The sequence below is a fragment of the Narcine bancroftii genome, chromosome 5, assembly GCF_036971445.1.
Source record: "Narcine bancroftii isolate sNarBan1 chromosome 5, sNarBan1.hap1, whole genome shotgun sequence".
Taxonomy (NCBI): Eukaryota; Metazoa; Chordata; class Chondrichthyes; order Torpediniformes; family Narcinidae; genus Narcine; species Narcine bancroftii.
Genome location: NC_091473.1, coordinates 229,274,780 through 229,290,104, shown reverse-complemented (window position 1 = coordinate 229,290,104; position 15,325 = coordinate 229,274,780). Strand labels below are relative to the sequence as shown.

The following is a 15,325-nucleotide window of genomic DNA, read 5'->3' as shown; positions in this document are numbered from 1 at the left end:
CTTCTTATGCCCACTTCCAATGCAACTGCAGAAAATAAAACACTTGCCCTTTCCTATTTATTTTCCCACTCTCAAGGCACCGAAACATCACCTGTCTATGGTCTTCCATGGATGCTGCCTGACATGGAGCTCCTCCCACATTCCACCATAACAACCCTTCAGAATAAGCAGCAAATTGACTTATACTTCTTTAATTTTAAGAGTTGTGTATTCAGTGCTCACAATGTAGACCCATCTATAATAGAGAAACCAAACAAAGAAGAGATTATTGCTTTACAAAATATCTTAATTTGGTCAGCAGGAATAACATTGAACATCCAGTTGCCACTTTAATACAACATACCACCCCTTTGTCTTCAGCCTCTAACATTAAGCCAATGAAACACAACAGAAGCTCAATAAACAATGCCTCACAAATAGATGAGCGCAATTGAATTGAGTTATGTAGAAAGTATGAAAAGCGCAGTAAATGTGAGGTATAGGTTGGTACAATATAATTTTATTCATTAGTTACATTTGATACCACAAAAGTTAAAATAAATAGAAACAGACCTTTTCATATTCATGTTTTAGATGTGGACCAGAAGTTGATACATTTCTGCATTCTACTTGGCAGTTGCCCAAGATTAAACATTTTTTTCCACAGGATCCAATAATATTTTTATTTGGTGATATTAGAGGGATTAAAATTGAATATGTATCAAGTGAGGTTTGTTCAAATTGATTAGCAATAGCTAGAAAATGTATTGCTACAACTTGGAAGTCTGATACAAGCTTGGGAATGGAGAGACAGCAGGTGGAAGTTCAGAGCTGTATACCACTTGAGAAAATTATAAGAGATAAATATCACATATTTTGGAGAATATGGTGCCCATATTTACAAAGTGTGGGTATGAATATTTAAATGAAACTCAGACATTCCCTTTCTCCTAAAGGTCTCTGTATATCAGAAGCCTTATGGTAACAAGTGCTCCTGTTGAAGATCTCTTGTCCTACTCTTTTTTTTTGCTTTGTAGGGGTTTAGAGGGGGGAGGGTGGGGTTTCTTTTTTTTTGCCTTTTTGCTTTGTAGGGGTTTAGAGGGGGGAGGGCGGGGTTTCTTTTTTTTTTGCCTTTTTGCTTTGTAGGGGTTTAGAGGGGGGAGGGTGGGGTTTCTTTTTTTTTGCCTTTTTGCTTTGTAGGGGTTTAGAGGGGGGAGGGTGGGGCTTCTTTTTTTTGCCTTTTTGCTTTGTAGGGGTTTAGAGGGGGGACGGTGGGGTTTCTTTTTTTGCCTTTTCGCTTTGTAAGGGTTTAGAGGGGGGACGGTGGGGTTTCTTTTTTTTTGCCTTTTCGCTTTGTAGGGGTTTAGAGGGGGGAGGGTGGGGTTTCTTTTTTTTTGCCTTTTTGCTTTGTAGGGGTTTAGAGGGGGGAGGGTGGGGTTTCTTTTTTTTGCCTTATTGCTTTGTAGGGGTTTAGAGGGGGGAGGGTGGGGTTTCTTTTTTTTTGCCTTTTTGCTTTGTAGGGGTTTAGAGGGGGGAGGGTGGGGTTTCTTTTTTTTTGCCTTTTTGCTTTGTAGGGGTTTAGAGGGGGGAGGGTGGGGTTTCTTTTTTTTGCCTTTTTGCTTTGTAGGGGTTTAGAGGGGGGAGGGTGGGGTTTCTTTTTTTTGCCTTTTTGCTTTGTAGGGGTTTAGAGGGGGGAGGGTGGGGTTTCTTTTTTTTTGCCTTTTTGCTTTGTAGGGGTTTAGAGGGGGGAGGGTGGGGTTTCTTTTTTTTGCCTTTTTGCTTTGTAGGGGTTTAGAGGGGGGACGGTGGGGTTTCTTTTTTTTACCTTTTTGCTTTGTAGGGGTTTAGAGGGGAGAGGGTGGGGTTTCTTTTTTTGCCTTTTTGCTTTGTAGGGGTTTAGAGGGAGGAGGGTGGGGTTTCTCTTATTTTTGTCTTTTTTTCATATATATATATGTTTGAAAAGGATTTGCATCATTGTAAAATATGTGAATTTTTTTGTAGTTTTAAATTTATAACTTCCAACTTGTTTTCCCTCCTCTCTTCACAGGAGGGCTCTAATTTTGGATCCATTAATTTAAAAAAATACTTGATCAATTCCAAAACACTTTTGCTTGATTTATCAACTGTCACACTGACCCAATCAGAATATAGCCAAGATAATAAGAGGTTTAAGTTTTAAAAAATGTACTAACTCAGTACAAATCTGTATTATGTGCATGGGGGGCCAGCACCGTACAGTACAATAAATGTAAGGGCCAATGCAGATTGTTACAGAACACTGGATTATCACAGCAGTGAAAAGCTTCCCAATCCAGGGAAACTTTTCTGTTGCAATTGTGAATCGACTGGCTGATGTCACAGAAGTACAGCTGTTCAAAAGTGATACAGAGCTTCAATCTGGGATGTCACAGGTTATCGCCTGTGGTTCAGGTTCTGCCGGTGGCAACAAATTGAACTGGTGGACGCCAGAAATGATAAACGTGTGAAGTGACATATGTGTAAAGGAACAGAAGGGCACCAACTGCTCCGAGTCGCGGGCGACGATTTGTAACACCCACGAGCTATTCGAGCGCCTTGCGACCGAGACCTCACATCCATGCTCGCCGATTAATTCATTCAAGAAGAAATGAGAAACCCCAGCTGTCACTGTGCCGAGTAACTGTTTAAACGACTGCGGGACAAGGGGCCCTCATTATCGTCCGCTTCGGAGCAGATTTCGGGGTCTACTTTTGATCTATTGCTGTCGATTGAGTGGACTCACAATCTGGCCAAGACCTTCGCCCTCCCCACAAATCAGCTGCCGCCGCGGGACCCTGGACGGCGGGCAACTTTCAGACTCAGAAACTTTCCCCCCCCCCCCCCCAGAGGAAGAACCCGCCCGACAACTGGGACCGAAGTGAGGAGCACAGGAGGGGAGGGGGGGACCATAACACGTGGGGGGATACATGAGGCTTTTACCCGTTACGGGCTCAATCCTGACTCCCCGCTACCCAAACCCCCCCAAAAATATTCCATCTAACCTGCTGCTCGGATCACATGCCAGATCCCCAACTGACAGAACAACCCGCCAATCGGGTGCGCGGACCCTCCCAAACCCACCAATCGGCCCGAAGCGGGGGCGGGACCTCCGGTCCCACATCCGCTTGTTCCACCGCCTCAGCCCGGCTGTCCTGAGAGGCTTTCAATCATTCTTCCTGTTTTAAAAGAGAGGGGGAGGGGGGGGGACATAGTTCTCAGTGAGAAACCACATCCTCAGGACTCACTCGGGTCCGGTTATTCAGTCACGGCCCGCGCAGCTCCGAAAGACACCCACGCACCGTTGCTCGGTCACTTTTGAGACGGCCTCAAAGTTCTCTCCCGTAATGTTTACGTGCGCCTCGGCTCGAGGAGGGGGGCAGTGACAGCCTTGCTGACGTCATTCGGCGTGACCGCCTCGCGCGATTCCCACGCGGGGTGACGTCAGAGGGAGCGCCCGACAGGTCGGAGGAGTCGCTCTGGGACTGAGGTGGCGTCCTGTGAGCGAGCGACGACAAGTTTGAAGGGTCTTCCTACTCTAGAAGATGGGGGCCCTTGCTCTGGAGGCTGAGCTTGTATGTGGCTGTTGGGCACTATCAGTTGCAATGACAAAGACTGAGGGGAACCATAGGCTTTATTGCACAGAAGACTTGAGCTGGCCCGGATCCAGACTAGGGAAGGGAAAGGTGGCCCGACCTTTCTGGCCTGGGTCCCAGGGGAGGGGTCCAGGTAAGAGTGTCATCAGGGGGCGGGCCAGCCTGAAGCAATTAGCACACACAATCCATGCCATTGCAGTGGTAAAGGCACGTAAGAATCCTGCCAGGTGAGGCCACACCACTTGTGAATCTGCAGGAAATCATCAACTGCATTCTGTGCTCCCTATGTCGGAGAGACTGGACGATCGCTTGGCTGAGCATATTTGGTCTGTCCGCATCCTGTGGCCATCCTCGTTTCAGTTCAGTGCCCCCATTCCTCTGCTGATGTGTTTGCCCGCAGCCTTATGTACTGTCCCACCAAGACCACCCATAAATTGGAGGAGCAATGCTTAATTTCCTGGCCCGGCAATCTCCAACCAGCTGGCATTAACGCCGACCTCTGGTTTCTGCCAGCATATTCCCTGTTCTTCCTCCTCATTTCCTGTCTTCTAGCTCTCCAGCCCCTTCTTTCTCCATTCACACCCCCCCCCTTCCCCTGTTTGCTGGTGTGCCCTCCCTCCCTTATCCTCCTGTCTGTGAGATTGTGTATTCCCCACCATGCCCCTCACCACAACCATTTTGTTTGGGCACCTGCCCACATTTTCCATGCCTTGATGAAGGGCTCAATATGTCTTTATCTTTCCTTCATAAAGTAAGCTGTTTGACCTGCTGACTTTCATGTTTTACTCATCCATAACCGATTCTGGCTTGAGTTCTTCCTCAAAGTATGAGCAAAAAGCAGACAGCTGCCTGAATAAAATCACAGTGTTTGCAGATTTTTGTGGTTAACATATTTGTGTACTGCACTTGACCTCAGTATCTGTAGATTTTCTTACTAAGGTGATGACTCAATCTTTGTTCATTTGAACCATACAATACAGATATCTCATCAGCACAACAAGATGCATAATTTCTATTCAGTCCTTAAAAATCGCGCATGTTCTGTAAATAACCTTGCATAGCAATGGGAACATTGGCTGATATTGATATTGCATGTGATATTGCATTGTCAGAAATAAAACTTCTCACACATGAGTCTCTTTAAAACTGATGACACGACAAGCTTTATTTACAAGTCTGCAGAGTTGGACTCAACCAGTTAAGCCCCGATACATACAGTGCATTGATTTTTATACCCTTATTGTTTGCCCTTCCCCTTCTTATTAATACTGTTTTAATTGGTTAGTATTGCAAAAGCATTCTAAGTACAACTGCATTTTTAATTATCACGTTCGTTACGTACGCTGCGAACTCTACATACACTAAATTCTGTTTCTCACCCTTCTTATCAATCTTTTGTCTCCTGCATGTCTCTCACTATGACCATGAAAAGATAGGTTTAAAAAAACATATCCAGCTGAACCTTTTGTCCTTGGCTGCTAGTAAGCTCCCTGTCCGTTCTGGCTTCCCTTTTTATGATTAATCATCACATTTTAACAAGTCATTTTAACCTAAATTCTCTATATAACAAATATTGTAAAAATACCACGAGAATTCGCAATGCATTATAATATTCTGTCCTCATACTTTAAAAGGGAGAATTTCACAGTGTGTCTCAGTGGCAGCAATTATGTGCACAGTCACAAGGCATCCTTTGCTATTTTCAATCCTACCCAGACAAATAAAGTATAGAATGCTCAATATCCTTCTTTATAAGACTGGCCCTTCTGTAAATTAATTGTTTAAACCATTTGACAACTGTTTTTGTCTTGAAAAAAATTAAACAATAAAGCTGGAGAACCTTTAGATAATAAATATCCTTGTATTTATTAGAGAATTGAAGGGCTCAAGAAACTGATATCTGATTAAAGTTATTTGCCATTTTTAATCTCATTCTGGAAGAAACTGCTCAGAATATCACATCATTGAATTGATTGGATGGACCTGATCCTAAATAATGGATTTTGCTTTGAAATCTCTGCTGTATATCTGTAGCAACTGACACCTTGGACCTCGGGTGCTGTTGCAGTTTTCAGGGATGGGCTCTTCACTGAAACTAGTCAGCACAGGCAGCAACAATATATCTTGTCTGAAGCAGAATTTCAATCCAGAACATCAACTGACCATTTCCCTCCATGGATGCTGCCTGACCTGTTCTGCTGGGTTTTTGTTTTTGGTTATTGATTCCAGCATCTGCAGTTATAGTATATCACATCTTTGAGGAAGCTCCTCGATTTCCAGGTCCAGCTCTGTACAGGAACGAACTCACAAGCTGATAGCTCACAGGTGAGAATATAAGAAATAGGAGCAGGACTAGGCCATTGAGCCCGCTCCACCATTCAATCGGATCATGGCTGTTCTGATGATAGCCTATAGAATCTAATATCCACTAAGACATAGCTGACATCTAATCTATGAAGTTAAAGACATATCGAATAGACTGTCCAAATAAGTGATTGGTGTGCAAGACAATTTAAAAAAAAACAATTGGTTTCCAGATGTCAATCTGAATTTCGTTACTTGGGTTATTGCATTTGCTGTTTCATGTGCTTTTACCAAATTCAATATTTTAATTAAATTTTACAATAATAATAATAATACAAAAAGTATAAGCCATATTTATCAAATATAAAGAGGTAAATATGAAAAAGAAAATATATAAAATGTATAACAAAATCTGTTGCATGTGAACTAGATATCATAATCAAGAAAAAAATAAAGGAAATAATCAAGTAATCATTTAGTCAGTTATAACATGTGGCTAACTGAAAAAAACCAAAATAAATTGATACTACAAATTCTACCCCCTCCGACTTTATGGTAAATGCATACAATTTCACTACCATTAAAAAAAAGTCAAGACAAGATCTAAATGATCTTACAGATGATGAAAAAAATTAATGATGTCCCCATAAGCTTGTGTCACATTAGAGGAGCATCTGATTTTTTTTTCCAAAGTTAAACATGCTATCATGACATATAACGATTGAGTGAGAGTAGGAGGGTCAACATCTTTCTATTTCATCAATAATGATCGTCTAGCAATAAGGGAAGCTTTTTAATTATAATTAACTGTCATTTACCGAGGTTTTCCATTTTGTAATACAGAATTCTCTAATTCTAGTTAACCCATGATATGAAACAAGCAAAGATATTTGATTAATACCTCAGATTTTATGTTCTCATTTAAATTTATTTGTTCATTGAATAATGAAAGGCGAATACGGATATTATGTTTACTGAGAAACTTGGGTTCACTGGGCGAAACCTGATTCAAGAATGAAAATATGACCAAATTTATTGTTTGATGAGCATTTCCAAAATTAAATATAACTATTAACGTTTACTTCTGTAAGGCTTACATTCTAGATTTTTTAAGGAATTCTGCAAAGCATTACTGTTTTATTTAAATTTCATTGAATTAATTGTTAATAAAGCAAGATACTAACAATCTCCAAAAGCAAACACTAATGGCAAAAATCTAATATAAAAACAATATATTGCTAGAAATAACTCAGCAATTCAAGTAGCGCCTGTGCACTAGCTAACAAAGGAGGGCATCGCCTTAAACATTTTAGTTCCTTTATCTATCTATCCATCCTATGCCTTTAAGGTCCCTTTGTTCCTCCATACTTCTGGATACCTACCATTTATTGTATATTCCCTTGTCTAATTGCACCTCTCCAAAGGCATCAACTCACACCTTAGAGATTTGTAATTTTTCTGCCAAACTGAACGAACGATTTATATACTCCTAAAATTCAAAGCTTTCCTTTGCTCTGTCAAACTCACATCCAATTTTTTGTATTGTCTGCAAAGTTCCTTTTCATTGCCTTCGACATTAAAGTCTATATTAAAATAGAGAAGAAAAAGAGAGAGACCATATGGTGAGCCTCATGGAACTTCACTGGCCTTGCAGTCACAATCATTACCCTCTGCTTCCTATCATGGCACAAATGCTGCCACCTTTCTTTGGATTCCCAATATCTTTACATTTAAAAACAGCCTGCTATAAGAGACCTTGTCAAATGCCTTGCTGAAATCCATGTAGAGAACATTAAATGCATTGCTATTATTGATCCTCAAAAAAATCAATGTAGTTGCTCAGACATGACCTTTCCTTAACAAACCCATGCTGACTCTCCACTTTATCTGTCTCTCCACTTAATCTGCCTTTCCAAATTAAAACTAATGGGACCACTCTAAGTTGATTCCACTTTGTTTTCTTAATTCCTTTTTACTTTCACCCCACATTCTTTGCCACATACTGTCTTTTTTTTTTTTTTTTTTCTTCTTTGGCTTGGCTTCGCGGACGAAGATTTATGGAGGGGGTAAAAAGTCCACGTCAGCTGCAGGCTCGTTTGTGGCTGACCAGTCCGATGCGGGACAGGCAGACACGATTGCAGCGGTTGCAAGGGAAAATTGGTTGGTTGGGGTTGGGTGTTGGGTTTTTCCTCCTTTGCCTTTTGTCAGTGAGGTGGGCTCTGCGGTCTTCTTCAAAGGAGGCTGCTGCCCGCCAAACTGTGAGGCGCCAAGATGCACGGTTTGAGGCGTTATCAGCCCACTGGCGGTGGTCAATGTGGCAGGCACCAAGAGATTTCTTTAGGCAGTCCTTGTACCTTTTCTTTGGTGCACCTCTGTCACGGTGGCCAGTGGAGAGCTCGCCATATAATACGATCTTGGGAAGGCGATGGTCCTCCATTCTGGAGACGTGACCCATCCAGCGCAGCTGGATCTTCAGCAGCGTGGACTCGATGCTGTCGACCTCTGCCATCTCGAGTACCTCGACGTTAGGTTATCTGCAATAGTACATTCTTTGTATTTGACAAAAACTTCACTTTTATGGCTTACGCTACTCTTTTAGACCATTGTCATCAAGGGGCTTTAAACTTTGTAGTCTTTCCCCTTCTCCTGTAGGAACATGTTTACTCTGAACCTCTTGAATAGTCTTTTGCATTCTGAGAATAATTTATTATACGACATCCAATTCTTGTCCATTTTTACTATTTTTTTTAATCCCAGTGAAATTGATATTACCCCACATTAGAACTGTTTTATTCCTTTGTGTATACTCCACCTTTGTTGTGGTCTGAAATACCCATCCTTGGATTTATTTATTTGATTCAATCTGCTAATAAATAAATAAAGTATGCTTAATTACCAAACGACTTGGGTTTATTATATCCCAATTAAACTTATCAATGCTCTGAAGAAAGGTATGTAATTAAGATTGCAAAAAAAATCTAATCTGTAAATAACGAGAAAAATGAGTATTTGGTAAGCTGTATTTAACTGATATTTGTTGAAAAGAAGCAAGACTACCTTTGATAAATAATTCATTAAAACATTTATTGCCTAATCTATACCATTTTTTAAAAGCTATGTCAATCATGGAAGGTTTAAAGAAATCATTAGAAAGATAGGGCTAGAAAGAGAAAATTTCAGTAAGCCAATATGTTTTCTAAATTGTATCCAGATCCTCAAAGTATGCTTAACGGGGTTATTGGATAATTTATTTAAAGATATGGGAAGTGAGGATCTGAGAAAAGAAATAATAGAAAATGTTGTAACAGGATTAGATTCCAAAAAGACCCATATTGGACAGTCTTCACAGTTAGTATAATATGACCAAAACATATGATTTTGTATATTGACTGCCCAATAATAGAACATACAGTTTGGTAAGGATAAACCTCTATTCTTTTTAAGTTTTTGTAGATGAACTTTATTTAGGTGAGGCAGTTTATTCTTCCATATAATAAAGAAAAGATTGAGTCAAGGGAACCAAAAAAAAATGTTGGAATAAAAATGGAAAGCCTGAGAAAGGTATTATAAATTTAGTTTATATATTAATTTTAATAGAGTTGATTTGACCAATCAACGATAAAGAAAGAGGTGATCAATTTGATATCACCCCTCTCACATATTTGCTTAAAGTGAGAATATTTTTATAATTTTTACACCCAAGTAAATAAATTTGTTTCTTAAAAGGAAAGTTACTATTTATCGTTGCCAAATTATTCAAAGGAAAATGTTCACTCTTATCTAAATTTAATTTATAACCTGAAATTTGACTAAAATGAGAGATTAAAGAAAGCATAGAAGGCAACGAAGTCTCAAGATTAGAAATAAAAAAACAATAAATCATCAGCGTAATGTGAAACTTTATGGGTTGTGCCCTTCCTTAAAACGCCAGTAATATCATTAGATTCTCGGAAAGTGATAGCGAAGGGTTCTAAATCCAGGTCAAAAAAGCATCCTTGTCAGGTTCCATGCTGAAATTTAAATGGTTTAGAATTCTGAAAATTAGTAAGAACACAGACAGAAGTCGATAAATGTAGTAATTTAATCCATTAGATAAATTTTTCTAAAGTCTTAAATAATTCCACTCTACCTAATCAAAAGCCTACTCTGCATCCAGAGTTATCACACATTCCAAAACCTAGAAGGAGAGTATATAATATTTAATAAATGCCATATATTGAAATTGGAGTAGCAATTTTTAATAAATACAGTCTGATCATCAGACATAATAAATTGCAAAGTATGAGCCAAAACTCAAAATGAAACTTGCCCAGTTTAAAAGAACCAGGAAAAAAAACCAGAATATAGGTAAGGTGTGAGTACTGAGGAAAATGCCTTATAAAATTTTCCACGAAATCTATCAGGACCTGGTGACTTCCCAGAATTTAATGAACATACAGCCTCAGCAATTTCTTCATACAAAATAGGTTGATCCAATTGCTTTTGATTAGCACCAGATAATATAGGAATATTGAATTGATTTTAAAAAAAATTATTCATTACAATATTATCCTTAAGAGAGTCAGAACTATACAGTTCAGAATAAAATTCCTTAAAGATATCATTTGTTTCTAAATGCTTTACAAATTTCTTTGATTTTCTGTTTAGCTACTAAAGCTTTTAATTGATTAGGCAATAGTTTACCTGTTTTATCTCCATGAATATAGAATTGACTTTTATCTTTTAAAAGTTGGCTTTCAATTGGATAAGTTAAAATAAATTCATATTTAGTTTTAATTTCAACATGCTCTTTGTATAAAGCAGAGTCTGGAGACAGAGCAACCTTTGATCTAATTGTTTCAGTTAGCTAATTTATTTTTCTCTTTATTAGCTTTTTCCATAATGCTTGAAGTATAAGAGATAATTTATCCCCTATCAAAAGCCTTAAAAGTGTCCCAAATAATAAGACTGGAAGACTCTTCCACAGTAGTTTTTTTTAAATAACTTTAAAAATTCATTATCAGATAGTAGGGTTGAATTAATGTCTGCTTATTTGAGGAAGATCAGGAAAGTTTAAAATTAGTAACACAGGAGCATGCTCAGAAATGACTATATTTTTGTATTCACAAGATCAAATTAGTGGGATCATTTGACTATCAATAAAACAATAGTCAATCCTCAAATATGTATGGTGAATATAAGAAAAAAAGAAAATATTCCCTGTCTTCTGGATGAAAAAAAATGCCAGACATCAATAATGCCACATTTCAATAAAAAAAGATTGAATGAATAAAGGTGATCTATTCAAAGTGGCAGGTTTACAAGACAAACAATCTAAAACCAGATCTAACCAGCAGTTCAAGTCTCCTCTCATCACTAATGAATAGAGGCTCAGATCAGGCAAGAATGAAAAGAAATGTTCAAAGAAAAGGGTCATCCACATTCAGAGCATAAACATTAGCAAACCAACCAATTTATTATTCAATTTCCCTGTCACAAAAACAAAACTGCCATTTGTATCTGATACTACATTATGTTGAAAAAAGGAAATTGTATTATCTATAAAAATCAACACACCTCTGGATTTGGCCTGAAATGATGAGTGAAAATGTAGCCATTCTATCTTCTGAAAAGACGTGTTGTCACTGTTATGTATATGTGTTTCTTGCAAAAATATAATTGGGACCTTAAGTTTTTTAACATAAGCAAAAATCTTATTTTGTTTTACAGAGTGCTTTAACCCTTTGATATTAAAACTAATTAACTCAATAATTTGATCCATTTAACTATTTAAAAAATAAGAAAATAGCAAATAGGGAATTTATTTCAATTACACTGAACAAGCACCAAAAATTAAGTAGCCAGAAACAGGTGTGATTATACAAAGCAAACAACTTCCAAAGAGGTATTAGCCTCCCCTACTCCCTCCACCCAAAGCCAGAAAGCCAACCAATAGACAGATGGGACATAGTTAACTAAGTTACCCATTCCCAAAAATTTCCTGCTGGCAAAACTCCAATATTATAATGAAACTTTGAATGTGTTCCAAACAAGACAAAATGGAGCTAGTGCAGTTTATGACAAGAACTGAGACTAAGATAACTATTATGTTTTCATAATATTAAACACTAAGGCATTAATTCACATAGACCTTATTCTATTAATTAAGCATTAAAAATTCAAGAAGTACATAGAATTAGAGAAGAAATATTACTCAGATGGAGAGATAATAGATGGCAGTTGTTCTTCCAAGAATTTCTGGGCTTCTTCAGCGATGTGGAACCACTACTTAGAATTGTCCTTCAGTTTATTTTGAAGGCATACTGGAAAAGCAGTGCAGGCTTAAAATAATTGTAGAATTCCAACATTATCTTATATTTCACACATTCACTCATACATAACCTCAGATGAATAGTCCTACATAATTCCAATCTTCTGACCTTTATAATCAATTTTTCCTCTGCAACGAGCTTCATGTTATAAAAGCTACTTAGTTTGAAATTCATGAAAGCACACTACAACTGATCAAGGTCTTTGATCGGGTGCTGGTTTAGGAATCAACGATCTATGTCCACAATCTATCATAGGGAGAGGCGGCAGAACTCCAGATCCAAACAATTCAGACAAAAAACTTGCATAAAAATTTAGCAGCCACCCTCAGTTAACTCTTCCAAGCCTAGAATTTGTAAGTTATTTATTCTGCTTCTGTTTTCTAGATTAATAATCTTCTGGGTTATTTTTTTTTATAGAGCATTTGCATATCTTTCATTCAAAATAGTCCCTAATGCATCAGTATCTTGAATACATTGATAATGTTCTTCTAAAGTTTGTTGAAAATCCAATTTGGCATCCATTGCTTAAATTCATTTCTGAATTGCTGTAATTTATCTGAAGATTCTTTTCTGTATTGTCAAAGCAAATTCTTGAAAGACGCAGGAGGGTCTTTTTCTTTTCTAATAGCTTTACTCCTTGTAGCCGTGTTAAAAACAGTTACAGTCATTAATCCAATTAAATTCAGTAAGCAGTGTAGAATTAAAGAATAAGATTTTTAAAAGGTTGGAGCAACTTCAAAAAGCTGCTACTCCATCAATGGCCAGCAGGAAGTCAATCAGAATATCATTGCAAAAGCCCTACCTATATATACTATATATTTCCCTCCCCTTGGAACATGAACTGTGCAACACTCTGGTTCAATCATCTTGACAATGGCTTCCCTTTGCAAAGTTCCTTCCTATCCTTGTGCCTTTTTATCCTTACCTTTTCTACATTCTGCCTCTTGCTCCTAATCCCTTCCTCTTCTCCTTTCAGGGTCCCAAATACTCTTTCCAATTAATGCGGCAATCTACTTGTACTTTAATCAGATTAGTAGTCAACCCACTTTTTATACTGCAATTTCTAATTGGGGAGACCAAATGAGATTGCTTCTCTGGACACCATTGTTCAGTTCACAAGCATGATCCAAGACATCTTTCAATTTGGCAGATTGCAATCTTCCATCCTAACATAGAATACAATAATTTCAGATCATAACCACTGGTATTTTTGAACAGGTGTTGCAAATAGTCCTTTTGCTATTCATATTCTTTAAAATCCACTTTTTGTTTCCTTACTCAACCCATGATCCTGCATGACTATACATTTTCTCACATCTGGACAACACTAACTCTCTTTACACTGGGATTAGCCAGTCCTCCCTAACCTGCCTCTAATTGGTTCAGAATGCCACCACAAGGGTCCTGACGGGTGTGAAGAAGAGTTATATCACCCCAATTTTGGCCTCCCTCCCATGGCTGCTGGTGCGGCTCAGAATTGACGTCAAGCTGCTACTATTTACATATAAGGCTCTCAACAACCTTGCACCTATCTCTCTGATCTGCTTACACCCTACTCCGTTCCCAAGCAGCTCAGATCAGCTACTGCAGGATGCCCAGCTGTTCCACATCGTAAGTGCGCATAAAGGGAACACTGGGCCTTCATGGTTGCGGCCCACAAACTGTGGAACAGCATTCCCCTGACCATTAAACCAGCCCCCTCCCTCAATTGCTTTAAATCCAGGTTAAAAACATACCTTCTGTCATTAGCGTTTTACGTCTGAAACCCTTTGTATGTTCCTAACCTCGGACAGTGTTGCACATTTCACGGCAATTGTGGTCTATTTATAACGTCTTAATCCATTGTTCTGTAAATAGTTGTACTAGTTTTGTTCGATTGCTTTGGTTTGTATAGCACTTTTGTCTTTGCAGGTTGAAAAAAATGTGCTATATAAATAAAGAACTTGAACTTGCATTCCACCAACTCCCATTTTGTTCCTTTCTTCCTAATTATCTTATTCTGCTTAAAAGTGCTATACTTCTAACTTCTTCCAGTTCTTATGAAAAGTAATTTACCTGAGATGGTATGAACCTCTATCAGCATTTTGTGGTTTTTACACCAAAGTACTCTGCAGAGGATTATCATGTAATAACATTGCAAGCATTAATCCTCCATAAAGGAAATCAAACATATGAACTATTTCAACATCTTGACTGGAAATAAATATTATGGACTAAAATGAAGGAATAATTTTATAGAAAGTTATAGTATCTATCAATAAAATACTGAAGGGAGCTAAGTCTTCATGTTGCTTTTTTTAATCTTCCTTTATTTTGCCCCAAGTTCTCAGCTTCTCTTACTCCACATTTTTTATTTCTCATTTTCTTTACCCTCATGTCTCCTCCGCTTTCTCTCCTTCGTTTCCTCATATTTCACTTCTTCATACTGGCCCCACTTCACCATTCCTCTCCGTATTTCTGCCCTCTCCATTTTCCTACACATTTAATTGTTTTCACTTATGCAATTTTTTTCTTGTATCTCAATTCTACCTTTCTTTTTAATCCATTCACTGATCCTGCATCAACACTTCCAATAATGTTTTCTCTTTCCCTTCTTGTTCTTACTGCATCCTCTTCGCATTCTACTTCATGCTCCCAATCCCTCCCTCTTCTCGTTTCCATCTCCTGTTCTCCCTGTTTTTCTTCCCACTTCTTAATCTCAGTTTTATCTACCCTTTCCCTCTCCTTGTTTCTCATCATGATGTATATTCTATTTTGCTTCTCCTCCGTGTGTCACTGTTGTTACAGACCAAGAGGACCCCAAAACCCAGCAGCAATAGAAATTCACCAAGACAAATGGTTACTTAAACAAAAGTTACTTTTAATTTTCTTTAAACATAAAAATGAATCACACTTTAACTTATTACTATTAACTTAATTTAACCCCCTTCTATTTTTAAGCCCACATGTATATAATGTGTATAAGTGCAGAAAAGTTCTTTGATTCACAGTCCAATCTCATTTCTCACTCCTCCAAGTTCACTGGTATCAGGCAATTCTTATACTGTGCACAGAATTTAAGATTTATGAATCTTCACCAAGCTCTGGTGTTTAAAAGTAATTGCTTACTGCTCAGGAAGG

The 15,325-nt window shown here is 38.2% G+C and overlaps 1 protein-coding gene across 1 annotated transcript in view; it reads right to left on the bottom strand.

Moving 5' to 3' along the window:
• The window catches only part of LOC138765010 (peroxisome proliferator-activated receptor delta-like), a 50,052-nt gene extending 46,662 nt beyond the window's left edge, over positions 1-3,390 (bottom strand). Inside the window, exons 1-2 of the mRNA XM_069941622.1 lie at positions 3,243-3,390; positions 92-235 (exon numbers count right to left, since the gene is read on the bottom strand). The gene's annotated coding sequence lies outside the window, so the exon portion shown is untranslated. The remainder of the gene's footprint in view (positions 1-91; positions 236-3,242) is intronic.
• Positions 3,391-15,325: the final 11,935 nt, after the last annotated feature.